This window comes from Pan troglodytes, chromosome 22, assembly GCF_028858775.2.
Source record: "Pan troglodytes isolate AG18354 chromosome 22, NHGRI_mPanTro3-v2.0_pri, whole genome shotgun sequence".
Classification (NCBI taxonomy): Eukaryota; Metazoa; Chordata; class Mammalia; order Primates; family Hominidae; genus Pan; species Pan troglodytes.
In genome coordinates, this window is record NC_072420.2 from 25,419,627 (window position 1) to 25,435,888 (window position 16,262).

Genomic DNA, 16,262 nt, shown 5'->3' on the forward strand with positions numbered 1-16,262 from the left:
TTTAATATGCACTGGGAAACCAAAAATTTGTGTTACTCTGTTGCAATATTTACTTTGTTGAAGTGGTATGGAACAGAACCGGCAATATCTTCTGGGTATGCTTGTAATTGATTCTTCAACCTGAAGTTTGTCCTAATTCCATTCTATACTCCTCCATGCTTTCAAATTTGTGTACACATACTGAAGTGCACAATTATGATGTGAAGAGAAGAAGGACATTTAAAATCATCATCACAATAACAGTTGACAACCTGGCAAGACTGAGATCACTGAAATCAATGAGTTGATTGCAAAGAGGATCAAGCCAATTATAAAGCAAGTTTAGAAAGAGGAGATTGTTTTGAGTGTGTGTATGGAGACTAAGAATTGCCTCCTGGAGGAGTGAAATAGAAAAATAAACCAGGCATGGTGGCTCACTCCTGTAATCCCAGAACTTTGGGAGGTGGAGGTGGGAGGATCACTTGAGATCAGGAGTTCAAGACTAGCCTGGATCACATAGTGAGACCCAATATATACCAAAAACAAATGAACGAACAAACAAACAAACAAACAAATAAGCATGATGTAATGGCATGTGCATGCACTTGTAGTCCCAGCTATTGGGAAGGCTGAAGTAGGAGAATCGCTTGGGTTTGAGGCCACCATGAGCTATGATCACCACTGTACTCCAGCTTTGGTGACAGAGTGAGACTATTTCTAAAAAAAGAAAGGGAAAAATAATTCAATTTCCCAGGAAACGACATGGATTTTTTCTAAGAAAGCGGAAGTCAGTACAGCTATTGTCATACTTTAATTTTACCACTTGCTAGCAAGTATTATTTCAGGTGAGTTAATTGCCTCATTTATTTAGCAAATATAATTGAATTTCTACTATTTATCAGAGTCCAGGCCCTGGTCTAAGATCTGGAGATTCAAACATAGATTTCTTTAGTTTGGAGTATTTTTCTCACTTAAAATGTTTAGTGTGATTATTTCAATTAATGAAATATCAAATACTATATACTTCCCTCAAATATAGTGAGGTCAAGTCATATATGTGTATACATCTATATCTATCTATCTATCTATACACACATGTATATATGAATTTTTAAAATTTTCATTATACGAAAGTTGTTTTCTCTTTTTGTGTTGTTCTTTCTCTCATGTGGCCAGACTATAAGGTTGAATGGGGCAGTGAAAACCTGTGTGCTTGAAGGATAATGGTAAGAAATCACTGTTCTTATCCCTGGCTTTTGAGGGACATGTTGGTATGTTTAATATCCCACGAGATTGAACTGGCATAATCAACTTAATTATCAACTCTTTGTCAGGTATCCCAATTCTTGTAAAAGGCATCAGTACCTAAGAAAACCAGAGGGAAAGACACGTGGAAACAAAAATACCCTGCACAGCTCTAATCTTTCTTCCCAGGTCAAAGTGTGGAGGGGGAGAATGATTAAAGTGCCTAGGAATCTCTTAAATATCAGTTTGTTTACCCAAATTAGAAAAATGATAAATAGGTTATTGAGACTAGCGTCTTGATCTGAAAATAAACACACATCTTCTTGGAATATACCTTTTTCTACAGATTAGTTAACTGTTTAATCCGAGGTTACAGATTTTGTGAACATGAAGTATGGTGAAAGAAAAGAAACAAACCAGAGCTTCAATCTAATTGGTTATGGTTAAAATGTATGCAAATTTGATTTTACTTTTGTTTAGGTGTTTTCTTTCAGTTCTCTGTAATGCGTGATACAAACCTAAAAGTAATCTTTGCAATCTCCCATAGTGCCTCAAGCCTTCCCAATCAGCGGATGATCTTGTCTTCCATGTCAGATATTGTTGCAAACTTCTTAAAAAACTTTGGGATCACATGGGCCTGAATTAAAACTCCCATCTTCGGCTTTGTAATATAAGATCTAGGGCAAGTTATTTAAACCATGTGTAGCTTAATGTCCTTGTTCTCTTAACCCAAGAATAGAAAGTTCTAAAAATTATTATTTGTTTTTCCATTTCTATATCTATATATATCTTTACCTTTTCTTTTAATTATAGAAAGTGGGGAAAGGAACTATATTTATTCTCTCTTAAGACCTCCCTTTGTGCTCTTGACTTCTTCCCTTGCTGCTTTCTAAGAAATGTTGTTTTCTATTATATTTTTGTTTTCTTTTTAAAGATTTCTTCATTCTCTCTTGCCATTTGAAACTACTTCTTAGTCTACAATATGGTCAGGCATCCTTCCTTATTTTCTATTGATTTATCACCTCACTATACTATAGCCAATCTCTTTATTGCAAAAATGATAAAATATTAATATAGTCCTACCATCTCTATATTCTCACTTGTTAGTGTACTTTATCGTAAATTCTGCCTAATACATCTTTTCTAGAAACTGTCTTGCTAAGTTCACCAATGGAAACTTAATATCAAAACATAATGATTTTTTATTTTTCTTTATTTACATTTACCACTGATTATAAGTTAAGCATCTTGTTCTTAAAATTTTCTTCTTCTGTGTCCAAGACTTTGATTAGTTCTGCCTTATATTTTATATTTTCTAAATTAATTTACCCCAGTGTCAATAAGTTTTATAGTCCAAATGCATCAACATATTAGTTTATCTAAATTCTAATCTTCTTCAGTTTCTTTAACTATTTCAAGTATTTTTTCTCACATAGAATCTGACTTCATGGTTTTAAATATTATTCAGGAAGACTGCTACATAAATATCTCAGTTTAACTCTTTTCTCCATATTAGATGATCTACTTATCTATTGATAATTTTTTTCCGTGATCCATAGGTGCTTTAAATTTACCTTTGGAGTTTCTATCGCAAATATCGATATGAAATAGCTGTTATGATAGTAACATAGATATGTCTGTGGTAGAATAGCTGTCCCCAGAGATGTCTGTATACTAATTCACAAAAGCTATGAATATGTGGCCTCATGTGGAAAATAAGTTGTATACAGGTGTGATTAAGTTAAGGGAAATTATCCTGAATTATACCAGCAGGCCCTGCAACCACAAGCATCCTTAAGAAGTGAAGGCAGGAGTGTCAGAGTCAGACGAGATCTGACGATGAAAGCAGAGGTCAGATTAAGGCCAGGAAGGAGGAGTGATATGGCGAGAAATGCAGATGATATATAGATGCTGCAAAAGGCAAAAATTTCACAAAGGCAATATGATGATATATAGAAGCTGCAAAAAGCAAACATTTTGCAAAGGCAAAAATTTCCAGAAGAAACACAGCATACGCAAAGCCTTGATTTTAGAACTGCTGATCCCTGAAACACTGAGATAATGAATTTCTATTGTTTCAAGTCACTGCATTTATGATAATTAGCAATAAGAAACTGGTTTTGATACTGAAAGTGGTGTGCTGATATAATAAATGTATACTTAGTATATGATTTGCATATCATAATAAATATAATAAAAATGTGGAGGTAATTGTGGACTTGAGCAGTGGGCAGAGGCTGGAAAATCTTGAGAAACATGATGGTAAAAGCCTAGATTGCCTTAAGCAGATTATTTGTAGAAATGGTTCACAGATCTGCTGGAGTGCTCAATGTGAGAAGCATAGTAAAGATAAATACATAAGTAAATAAATAAGGGTGTGTGTGTGTGTGTAGATTATAAACTGACTGTAGAAATATGAACATAAAAGTAACCACTGGTGAGGGCTACAGGAAATGATGATCATGGTATTGGACATTGGATGAAAGGAAATCTTTGCTATAGAGTTGCAGAAACTTTGGAGAATCGGGTCTTACAGCTATGCAGAAAGCAGAAATTTTTCACAGTGAACTTGTATATTTAGCTAAAGAGATTTCCAAGCAAAGTGCTGAATGTGTAGACTGGTTTATTCTTGCTGCTTCTGTGAGAATGTGAAAGGACAGAGGTCGTTTGAGGAAAGAACTGAAAAGAAAACAAGAAACGGAGGCTTGATAATTTGGGTAATTTCCACATTGCAAAAGACACTGCAATTAGAAAACTCACTGTCAAGAGAGTTGGCTGTGAAGAGAAAGCCAGGGTGTGGCTCTACAACCTTTTGCTAATGTGTGGAAAGAATCAAAAGGCCAGAATATTCCATCACACAGAGGGTTTTCTGAAGAAATTAGACATGTGACTTACAGATCCCTCAGCCACTAAGCAGAGCCAAGAACAGAGATGATCTTATGCAGAAATATCTATAGTGAAGCCTATTGTCCAGTGGAGTGAATCCCCAAAACACTTATTGGAAAAACACATGAATCTTAAGGCTGTTGCATTAGCAGAAACATTGCCAGCTTAAGCTAAAAGGAACATAGAGAAGAAACAACGAAAGAAGGCTGTTGAACTCTCAAAGTTCTGTAGACAGGAAATAGGTAGGTAAAATTATTTAACTGTGAACACATACTATCTTTCATTAAAAAGGAAGGATGACTCGCAGGACGGAGCAACAGACCCAAAAGCTCAGAGAAATAGCTGAGACTTAAAGAGGATTATTTGTAGACCATGGAACCTAATGAAGTTTTCCCTGCTGGATTTTGAAATTGCATAAGAACTATGATTCCTTTTTTTCCCCTCTATTTTCTTCTTTTTTGAAAAGAGAATGTCTATAAGTGTATCCTGTGCTAGCCCAAGCATTGGATTTTGGAAGACAACTTGCTTTCTAATTTTATAGATCCACAAGAAAAGAGAAATTTTGTTCCAAAATGGATCATATCCAACGTCTCACATATTTCATATTTAGATAATTTACATGATGAAATTTGAAACTTTTGAGTGGGTGAGATCTAGATGAAATTTTGCACCTTTAGTTGATGTTGTAATAGGTTGAGAGTTTTGAATATGTTTGGATAGGTAAATATAGTTTGCATGTGGAATGAATGTGAGCCTTGGAGGTCAGAAGGCTATGTGTGAAAAAAAAGTGCCCCTTGTCCCCCAAAAGATCTCCCCGTTGTAACCCTTGACATTTTTTAATACGTTAACTTTCATGGCAAAATGGACTTTGCAGATATGAATAAGAAAGTATCTTGAGATGGGAAGATTATCCTGGATTATCTGGGTGTGCATGGTATAATAGAAAACCTAGTGTAAACAAAAGAGGGTGGCAGAAAATGAGAGTCAATAGGAGATGCGAAGATGGAAGCAGAGATCAGAATGATGAGAGAAAAAATACAGGAGACTAGGAATGCAAGTGACTTTTAAAATCTAGAAAAAGCAAGTACACTAATTCTTCCCTACATATTGTAGAAGGAATAAAACTTTGCTTACTCATTTTAAACTTCTGACCTTCAGAACTGTAAGATGATAAATATTAATATGTTTAGTTTCACTATAAAGAGTTTATAATTTACTATAGCTCAACAGGACACTAATACAACTTACACTTCATTACTTATACCTCATGGTTTTGATGATCACCTGTCAATCAAAAGACTACATTAGCTAAAGCATTAGTCCGAATTTGCTCACCTATACCCCAAGTGTAAAGACAGGTCTTACCTCCTCAGCATACATTTTAATTTATAAGGCCAACCCAGAACCTACCCATGAGAGAGAGCAAAAGTTAATAAGATCAGTAGCAATTACCATAAATTTTATTAAGAAATTTCTGTGAAGTTGAAATCATTAATTCCATTAAGTGGAAATTATTCTAAAAGAAATTGAGTCAAGGGTTGTCTTCCTTACCCATGTTGCAGAAAATAGATGATCATAAAGACGTCCATTTTACAAATTACTTATGTATACTTATACATATGTAAGCAATATACAAGTATTTTATTATACATAAGTAACATATACATAACATTTATCATAAAAGTATATTTTATAACAGTATAAAAGTATATTTTGTAGCATATTACAGAAGTAATTTATACAGTATATAAGTAACATATGTAACACATACATTACATAAGTAACATAAAACATCATGAAAGTATATTTTATAACATAGTATAACATTTATTGTTATAACATTATTATATATGTCATAACATTTATTATATATGTTATGACATATACAACATTTATTATATATTATAACATATATAATGTTTATTACATGTCATAACATATATAACACATATATGTTATAACTAACATATATAACATTTATTATATACGTTATAACTAACAGATATAACATTTATTATACACGTTATAACTAACAGATATAACATTTATTATATACGTTCTTACTAACATATATAACACTTACATATAACATTATATGTAATGTTAACATTATGTATGTTATATATATAACATACATAACACTTAACATATATAACACTTATATATGTTACTTATATAATGTATACATTACATTTATAATATGTATATAACTTTTAATATGTATATAACTTAATATATAATATGTATATAACTTAATGTTTAAGTATTTTATTTGGGGGATGCTAATATAAATAAATTTTTTCTCCACTTATAAGTTTTGATGAGAATGATGGGGATAATGAAACCAACATCTTCTGTGAAAGTTTCTTTGATTAATATCCTTTTGGAATAAGAAAAAATTAATTCACATTGGAATTTCTCAGTTATTTTTAATCTATTACATCTTCACATAATATGTAATTTAATTTGAAAATCGATCCCAAAGGTTTTGGAGTCAATCAGGCACATACTCAGCATCCAAATTCTTAAAAGAAAAAAAAAATTGTTTCATATTTGGCTGGTTGTTTAATCAGGGGAATTAAGAATATCCATCAAAAGGACACATGCATGTACCCTCTGATCACAAAACGTAAGTTATAGGATGTTTTATATCAAATGTACACACTATTATTAAATGCAACATTATTTGCAATAACAAAATATAGAAAATAAAATAAGAATTCATTTCTGTAAAATATTAGGGTTCTGTGGAGACTGGAGAAACAATAGGATGTGTGTGTGTGTGTGTGTTTGTGTGTGTGTGTGTATTACGCAACTGAGTTACATAATTATGGAGGCTAAATCCAAATCTTCAGTCTTGCACAGATAGGCTAGAGACCTAGAACATCTAATGGTATAAATGAAGTCCACAGGTACTCTGCTGGAAAATTCCCTCTTTCTTGGGGAAGCCCCAGTCTTTGTGTTTTGTTTAGACCTTAAACTAAATGAGGCCCACCCAAATTAAGAAGGGAAATGGGTACTCAAAGTTTAAAGGTCAGGGAACCAATGGCGGATTCTGCTGGTTGCTGAGCATATCTGTTCCAATTATATGCTCTGGAACCAGAGAAATAACCACAGATGGGCTCAAGGACAGCTAAACCCACTGTGACACAGACCTTAGCTGAAACTCCATTGATCACCTGAGCTCTTTAAGCACCTAACTCTGACTAGTGGACCACAGCAACATTCTGGGTCTCTTAAAATTTGTGTCAGTTCAGAGCCAGTGTCTCGGGGTCCCTGAAAGTTCTGATTAGTTCCTTTTCCAAAATGTGCAGTTAACCCACAAAAAGCCTTATATGCCTTTGGATAAAGATAGGAGAAATAGTATACATTTTGGCAGTATACTGAGGTCCCTCATCCAAACAACTTGGCCTCCCATTCATTCAAAGGGATCTGGGTCTGAAAGCTGGCTCAAGTCTGGGAATTGATCGAGAGGTTGTTGTGACTCTGTTTTATGATTCAGCTTAGTCTATTTTTCACTTGACCTAAAAATTTTCTGCTTATACAGATCAAGTAAGAATGTAGTAAGCCTCCTATTTCTTTCATTTCTAGAGGCACCATGATTAACTTACCAAAGCTCTAGGTCTGCTCAAGTCAGATTATTCTGATTGTTGCTTTGACTCTGCTTTCCATTATGGTAACAACACCTGCCATTTGCAGTCGAGAGCTAAAACTTGGCTCTTGTGACACTGGAATCCGATTACTCCAGTTACGTTTACATTTCCAAATCAGTGAATGCAGTTCCCACTGTAAGGTCTGACCTACAGAGAAGAACAATAACAGCTTTTCAGTGGAGCTAGAACACCCCTCAAATATTTGTTTTTCACAATTGTAATGAAAGGTATGTTATGATGGGTAAATGGGTCTTAAATAACCTTAAATAACCAGAGTAGGAAGGCAGGTCTTAAATGACAAATCCACTCTAACATTCCAATCTCATTAAGTCCTTGAATCTCTCCTCTCTATTAAACCAAGGCAGGTCTGGGCATTTCTCAGGTAATTACTGGGGGCTACCTTTTGATCTATGTTTTATCTAATCGACATCCCCCCAAAATAAATCTGGTGGAGCCTCTTCTATTTCCTTGAGCTGCAACATTAAATGCAGAATCTCTGCTTAGTGGGCCCATAACAATAACGTCAGCCTGATCCAACTTTAGGTTTCCCCCACCATTATCCCACACTCTTAATATCTACTTTCACACCTATATCCCAGATTTCTGTCTGCATAAATTAGAAGACTCAGGTAGTTCTTTTGAAGTGTAGCATACTTCTTCGTAGGTCATACTTTTTACCTCACCTTTAGGGGACTGCTGGAAACTGAGTCTAGTTGTAGGTCAAGGGGCAAAAGGAATGTTGGATTAAGTCTCGAGGAGAATAGCATGTCTTGCCAGGTAATAGCCTCAACAAAGGCCATTACCATTTTCTCAGGCATTGCCCTGAAATGGAGGTTAAGAGACCGCTTCTACTGGCAAAAGAAGACCAAACAAATTTTAGGGGGTAAATGTCACCTGCTTTATCACTGTCTTTCCACATATCCCCATTCCAACTTTTAGGATCCCATTTCTTTTTTCTTTCTTTCTTTTTTTTTTTTCAAGATAGCATCTCACTCTGTAGCCCAGGCTGGAGTGCAGTGGCACGATCTCAGCTTACTGCAACCTCTGCCTCCTGAGTTCAAGCAATTTTCTTGTCTCAGCCTCCCAAGTAGCTGAGACTACCATCATGCACCACCATCCCTGGCTAATTTTTGTATTTTTAGTAGAGATGGGATTTCAACATGTTGGCCAAGCTGATCTTGAACTCCCAGGATCCCTTTTCTTCCCAATCAACATCCTTACTTTAATAGTACACACCATGAGAGGCTGGGAATTTAATTTGCATTGTAAGTCAGCCACTCACAGGATGAGATTCTGGGTTTTGTTTTCAGCAATCTCAGCCCTGTGGCTTCAGACTATATGAGACTCTTTTACTTTAGACATAGAAGCTTTTGCTGTTTCATGCAATATTTTAGCTAGAAAATTTAATACCTGAGCTCATCCTCTTATTTCTCCTACTGTGTCTAGTGACATTAGGGTTAACCAGTCAATCTCATTCTACTCATTAGTTTGGCACATATATGTGTGTGTGTGTGTGTGTGTGTGTATGTGTGTGTATATATATATATATATATATATATATATATATATATGGCCGGATTATACCATGGACTATGAGCGGTTTCTTTACAACTGGAAATAGAGTCATAGTGTCTTAAAATCTGATTATATTACAGGACCAATTTCAGACAATTTAATATTAAGATGCTATTTTTTAGGAGTGCATAATACTTATTGGAAAATAAAAATATTTTTAAAAGGTTCTATTTCTTAGGAGGCATGGAAGAAGGAGGGATGAGGGCTAAAATAATCACCTATTAGATACAATGTACAGTATTTGTGTCATGGTTACAGTAAAAGCCCAGAGTTCATCACTGTAAAATTTATTCATGTAACCATAAACCACTTGTAACCCTAAATCTATTGAATTTATTTTTAAAATTCTATTTATTTAAAAAATATTTATGGATACCAAATAGTTTTATGAGGTACATGTGATATTTTAATACAAGTATACAATGTGTAATAATCGAATAAAGGTAATTGGGATATCTATCACCTCAAACATTTATCATCTCTCTGTGCTAGAAACATACCTCATGACATCAAAATCTGTATTAATAAGGATTCTCCAGAGGAACAGAACCAATAGGATGTGTGTATATATAGAAAGAGATTTAATATATAAAAAAACTTGCTCACGGGAGTGTGAGCAGGCAAACCCAGGAGACCTAATGTGCAATTCCAAAGGCTGGCAGTCTGGAGACCCAGCAACGCAAGTGGTGCAGACAAAGTCTGAAGGCAGTGTGCTGAGGAATTGAATGACTGGGGAGATGCCAATTTTTTTGTTGTTCTATTCAGGCCTTTAATTGATCTGATGAGGCCCACCTACATTAAGGAGTGCAATCTGCTTTACTCAAAGTTCACTCTCTAAAATGACATTCTCATACAAATACACATCCCAATTTATCACATAAAATTCACTGTCATAGGTAGAAGATGGATGCTAAAAGAGTTGGGTACAACTTGTTGAATACAAGGTCAATGTATCTACATGTAAATTACTTCCTAAATACAAAAGAAAAGCAATGATATCAGAGAAATTTAAATTATCTCATCCAAGTGACCAGAGTATAATAATACAGTAATAAGTTATACTGGCTGCATGTGGTGGCTCAGTCCCGTAATCCCAGCACTTTGGGAGGCTGAGGTGGGTGGTTCACCTGAGGTCAGGAGTTTGAGATCAGCCTGGCCAACATGGTGAGACACAATCTCTCCTAAAAATACAAAAAAAAAAAAAATTATATGGGTGTAGTGGCACACCACAGTAGCTGTAATCCCAGCTACTCAGGAGGCTGAGGTAGGTGAATTGCTTGAACCTGGGAGGTTGAGGTTGCAGTGAGCCGAGATCACGCCATTGAACTCTATTCTGGGTGACAGAGCAAGACTCTGCCTCAGTAACATAAAATAAAATAAAATAATACATTATACTGATGATATGTGTCACCAGATGTGATAGAAGATCATCTAGGTATTACTCCTGATAGTTATATATAGCCTAGAGTGAATCATGGGAAAGCAATCAGACAAACTCAACTACCGTCTATTATTCTTCAATAATAGAAAATGCTGAGAAAATGTTGCCAAATTAAGGAACACTACAATATATGACAAGTATTAATAAATGCAATGCAGTTTCCTGAATTTGAGAATAGATAAGAAAATATGAATATTACAGTACCTTTTGACAAAAATGTAAAGGGTCTTAGTGAAACTGCCATTGCAAAATTAGAACTGAGACAGTGACAGAGATCCAACCTAACCAACCCCATCTTGCTTGTAACCTCCAAGCTGTCCTTGTTCATTCCTGGACCTAGGCTGAACTAACCTTAGGAGGAACTCAGTTTACAGTTTATAGGTTAAAACAAAGATAATAACAGCTCTGTCCCAAAACAAACTTCCTTCTTGTCTGGGGACCAGACTGCCTTTGTAGGACTAACAAATTAACCAAAAAAATAGAAATGATTTAAGAGTCATGCAGCTGAAGGCTACAAGATTCTGACCTTCTCCAAGTTGTTCCTGGGGATAACATCTCTGTTGTTTTTTTGTTTGTTTGTTTGCTTTTGAGACAGAGCCTCGCTCTGTCACCCAGGCTGGAGTGCAGTGTCACTGTCTAGGCTCACTGTAACCTCCGCCTCCTGGGTTCACACCATTCTCTTGCTTCAGCCTCCCCAGTAGCTGGGACTACAGGCGTCCGCCACCACGCCCGGCTAATTTTTTTTTTTTTTTTTTTTTTTTTTAGTAGACACGGGGTTTCACCATGTTAGCCAGGATGGTCTCTATCTCCTGACCTCATGATCCGCCCACCTTAGCCTCCCAAATTGCTGGGATTACAGGTATGAGCCAACGCGCCCGGCAACATCACTATTATAAAGCTGAAAATCAGTGCTTGAGATATTTTGCAGGCCCTTCATTTGAGGAATCAGCTGGCACCACTCGGATGGATAAAAGGTCTCATCTGATCTTGTGTCCCCCACTCAGGAAATGACTTAAGTGCAAGATAGCTATGATTCCCTATAACTTCATCTTCGACTCAACCAGTCGGCACTCCTGACTCACTGGCTGCCCCCCACACCCACCAAATTATCCTTAACAACTCTGATCCTCAAATGACTGGGGAGACTGATTTAAGTAATAGTAAAACTCCAGTCTCCTGCACAGCTGGTTCTGGATGAATTACTCTTTCTCTAATGCAATTTCCCTATCTTGATAAATTGGCTCTGTCTAGGCAGAAGGCAAGTTGAACCCAGTGGATGGTTACAATGGTACCTGCAATTTATTCACAAACTATTGAGCAAATAGTAATGTTAATATTTGTGGAGTAAAGGTAAAGCAAGCATGGAAAACTTAGTAGCATATGTAGTTGATCAACTCTAGGGCTTGAAAAAGAGGGCCCTAACATTTCTGTCAGCTAGACCAAATTCTAGGCAGACTTCCTCCTGCACCTAGGTCCCTGATCTCTTATCCCTTAAATGATTTATTTTTTTAAAAAAATACTTGTAATTTTATATATATGTATATATATATATGTGTGTATATATATGTATGTATGTGTGTGTGCGTGTATATATATATATATATATATATATATATATATTTTACTCTTTTGAGATGTAAATCTTTTAAAAAGCCTCTTGCCAGTTTTAAAACCCAGGAATGTCTTTCTCTAGATCTGGGAACTGTCCCTTTGAAACGTAATCATCAGGAAAAAGCAATCCTAATTCTTAGTCCTTGTGGGAGTTTAGGCACATATAACTTCAGTGTAACTTGGAGCAAGGCTACAAGACATTCTGTCATAAACATAGAAGAAAATTTACTTTTTGCTGGAGTAAAGCCAATTAGCCAATACGCATGACTAGTTTACAGAAAAATAAAACACATTTGCAAATAATGCAAACATAATGTGCTGGACATATCCCAGGGATCAACTGCCTACCTCACGTCCTCCATGACTTTTCTACTAGCTCACCCCAGAGTTTAAAAACCCTTCTCTCCTGACTTTTCCAGGAAAGACTGACACTTAGAGTGAGAGAAATCACTAGTAAGTGTTCTGTGATCATAATGAGGAAATCCATTGTGAGGGCCTCGGGAGAGCTTTCTCCTTAGTCCTCTGAATGTTTGCTAAAAAAAAAAAAAAAATCAACTCCCAAATGGCAGATTTATACATGAAAAGGCATACAAATTCTATTTGGCATGTCTACATGGAAGCCTTCAGAATGAAGACCCAACCCCACAACAAAGTACAGAAGCTTATATACCATCCTGAGGTTATAGAAAGAACGCAGGCTCAGAGCATGGCCCCAAAACAGGTTCTAGTGGTAAGGCAGTTTAAAGGAGGGAGAAAAGAAGAGGTTTGGCTAGCAAAGGGGGCCTTGTTGTGTAGCCTCACAGTAGTAGCCCTCAGAGAGAATAGATGGTGAAAGTTTCTTTTCAGACTTTTGAAAGTGTCAGACTGTCGATCTCTCCTAGATGTGGAAAAGGTCCTGAAAAGCAAGGCCTGGCTGCATTAGTGGAGATTCTCTATAATGCAAATATTCCCCACAAAAGATACCTCTGCAAGGCCACTCTGTCTGGTGGCTCTTCAGCAGCCATTTAAAAATATGTCAAAAAATGCATTTTGGGGTAAAATATTTTGATTTTCTTCACCATTATGGCTTTAGTCTTTATTTTTGGTAGCTAGCCTAGCAGCAGCATCTCAATAGATTTAAACCAAAAAACAAGAAGCATTTCAACAATTGCTATATATTCATATTATAACTCTGAGAAAGCTGTCATTTGTCTCCTGGGGAAGTTTACTGACTGTATATTGTGTATTACAAAATGCTTTTATTTTTTATTTCTTTCAAGTTGTTTTGAAGATATATTTTTCATTTAATGTATTCAGTTGGCTGCTCAAATTTTCTCTTACCATATTTCTATTTCTTTTTTTTCCCCATGTATAGTTGTTTTGTATATTAACTTTGGCTGGAGCCTTGACTGGTGACGAATCTGTATTTTTTTAATTCAATCAATGTTTAAGAAAACTGCCCCCAAGCTACTCTAACACAAAACCTTTTGATGTAATCTAATCCATAATCATTATCTGGAAACAAGTTAACAGTTCTGATAAAATGCTTAAAGAGTCACGTGAAATTATATTGCATTGAAATTATATCAATGATTGAGAAATTTAAAATGTGATAATTGTTTTATTCACTATTAACATTTGAGAGGATTGCTTTAGTTTGACTTTTTAGTTCTGTCTACATGAATCAGAAAGGGATAGGGTTTTTTCTTTCTTCTCTCAAAAAACATAGGAAAAAATTTAAGAAAGAGAATATTTTATATTTTAATATCGAATACTAAAATCTGGACATTTACACCTTACATAGTCTGCTTTATCTCAGCTACCAGCACTTGGAGTAAAAATTTAAAAGCATTCTGACATTCTTCTCCTGGGTCAGGGATTCTGTGGTAGTATTATCCTATCAGGGGATGCTGGAACAACATAACTGTCAATCATCCCTAGCTCTGAACAATCAAATCCATTTTCACAAAAGCTAAAGAGTTACTAAGTACCCCAGAGCAGTTCCACTATTCAGTTGGCTTTTTCATTGTTCTTTTTCCATATCCCCATCTCCCCCCCATGTATTCTCATTTTGCATTTTAACTTTACCTGCGGTCCTGACCTTGGCTACCCTATATTTCATTATCCAATCAATGTTTTAAAAAAAGGCCCCCATGCTAATCTAACACAAAACTTTTGGTTCCATTTAATTCATAATCACCATCTGGAAGGAAGTTAACACTTCTGATAAATGCATAAAGATTGTTCTTAAAATTTTTAAAGCTATTTAAACTTTTTTTGCAGTAACACTAAGGGGAAAGAGAAACCCTCTCATATTGTTTTATATTGTTTTATATTCAGTACCTGTTTTAAGAAAAAACAAGGAAGTAAAACCAAAGACCAGCAGCCCGGCACCAGACCCGAAACCAGGCTTGGGCCTGCCTGGCCTAAACCCAGTAGTTAAAAATCAACTCATAACTTAGAAACCGATGTTATTCATATATTCCAGACACTGTATAGAAGAACATTGTGAAACTCCCTGCCCTGTTCTGTTTCACTCTGACCACTGGTGCATGCAGCCCCTGTCACATACCACCTGCTTGCTCAAATCAATCACGACCCTTTCATGTGAAATCTTTAGTGTTGTGAGTCCTTAAAAGAGACAGAAATCGTGCATTCGGGGAGCTCGGATTTTAAGGCAGTAGCTTGCCGACGTTCCCAGCTGAATAAAGCCCTTCCTTCCACAACTTGGTGTCTGAGAGGTTTTGTCTGCAGCTCGTCCTGCTACAATACCACAATCTACTCTATCAGCTGTCCATCAAGAATTCAATGACTACTTATTGGTCAGTACTTTCTCTTTTGATGTAACCTAAAAATGAATACTTTGTTCCTGTAAAATGTCTCTTTCAAGATTAAATTGCAGAACTGGCCTATTAGATGTCATTTCCTTTAAAGCAATATTATAATAATTTTTTGTATATATTTATAAAGTATTTGAATGCTTTTGTATAATATGATGCAAATATTCTATTTCATTTTAAATCTCATTTCAATTACTTTTTTCAGATTAACACTATAAACCTGAGTGCGTACACGTGCATGAATACCTTTATATAATGCATTTATCCCAAGTTCTTACCTGCCTTCTTCCTCCTAAAGAAGATTTAGAATCTTGACTTCTTCAAAACCCAACTCTTGGAGGCATTCTTCTCAACTCCTAAAACAACAGAATAAAAATTGGGTGTAAGAGACTAGAAATGTCAATTATGGGAAGAAGTGTTTACTTTTGAAAGACTAAATTCATTCTGAGTGCAGGATGATTACAGAAATAGCAAATTCCACACAGCTTGGGGTTGGGGCTGAGGAGAGGTATGCTGGAACAACCAAGGTTTTTAAGAAAAGATGATAGATGTGGGGGAAAGAAGGGCTGATCAAAAATTAGAATTTGTATACCTTTCATGTTTTGTGGGAAACACAAGAAAGAAATTGTTTTCTTTTGAAATTAGTTCAAGAGACGTAAACTTTCTAGTAGATGTAAGCATTTGATGTACATAGATACAGACGTTTTGTAAGAAAGGTGTACATCAAAAGTAAAATTCTGTGCCCTCTGACAGACTCAGTGGATCCTCCTCTTGGCCAAGGGGATCTCAAACCTGAAAAACATGTTTAGTTCATGATGGAAAGGAAGATCAGACATGTCTTATTGTAACCCCTGCCTTTTGGAGTTTATGCACAATTGACCAGCATTAACATTAAAAGACAGATGGTGACACTGACAAAATGGATTATTTATAGTGATAAGATACCAAATTCCAACCTGACTCTGGTATAACATCTCATGATAGATAAAAGGTCATGAAAAAAATCAGAGTATTTTACCCCAAAATATATTTCTTTGAAATATGTTGAAATTG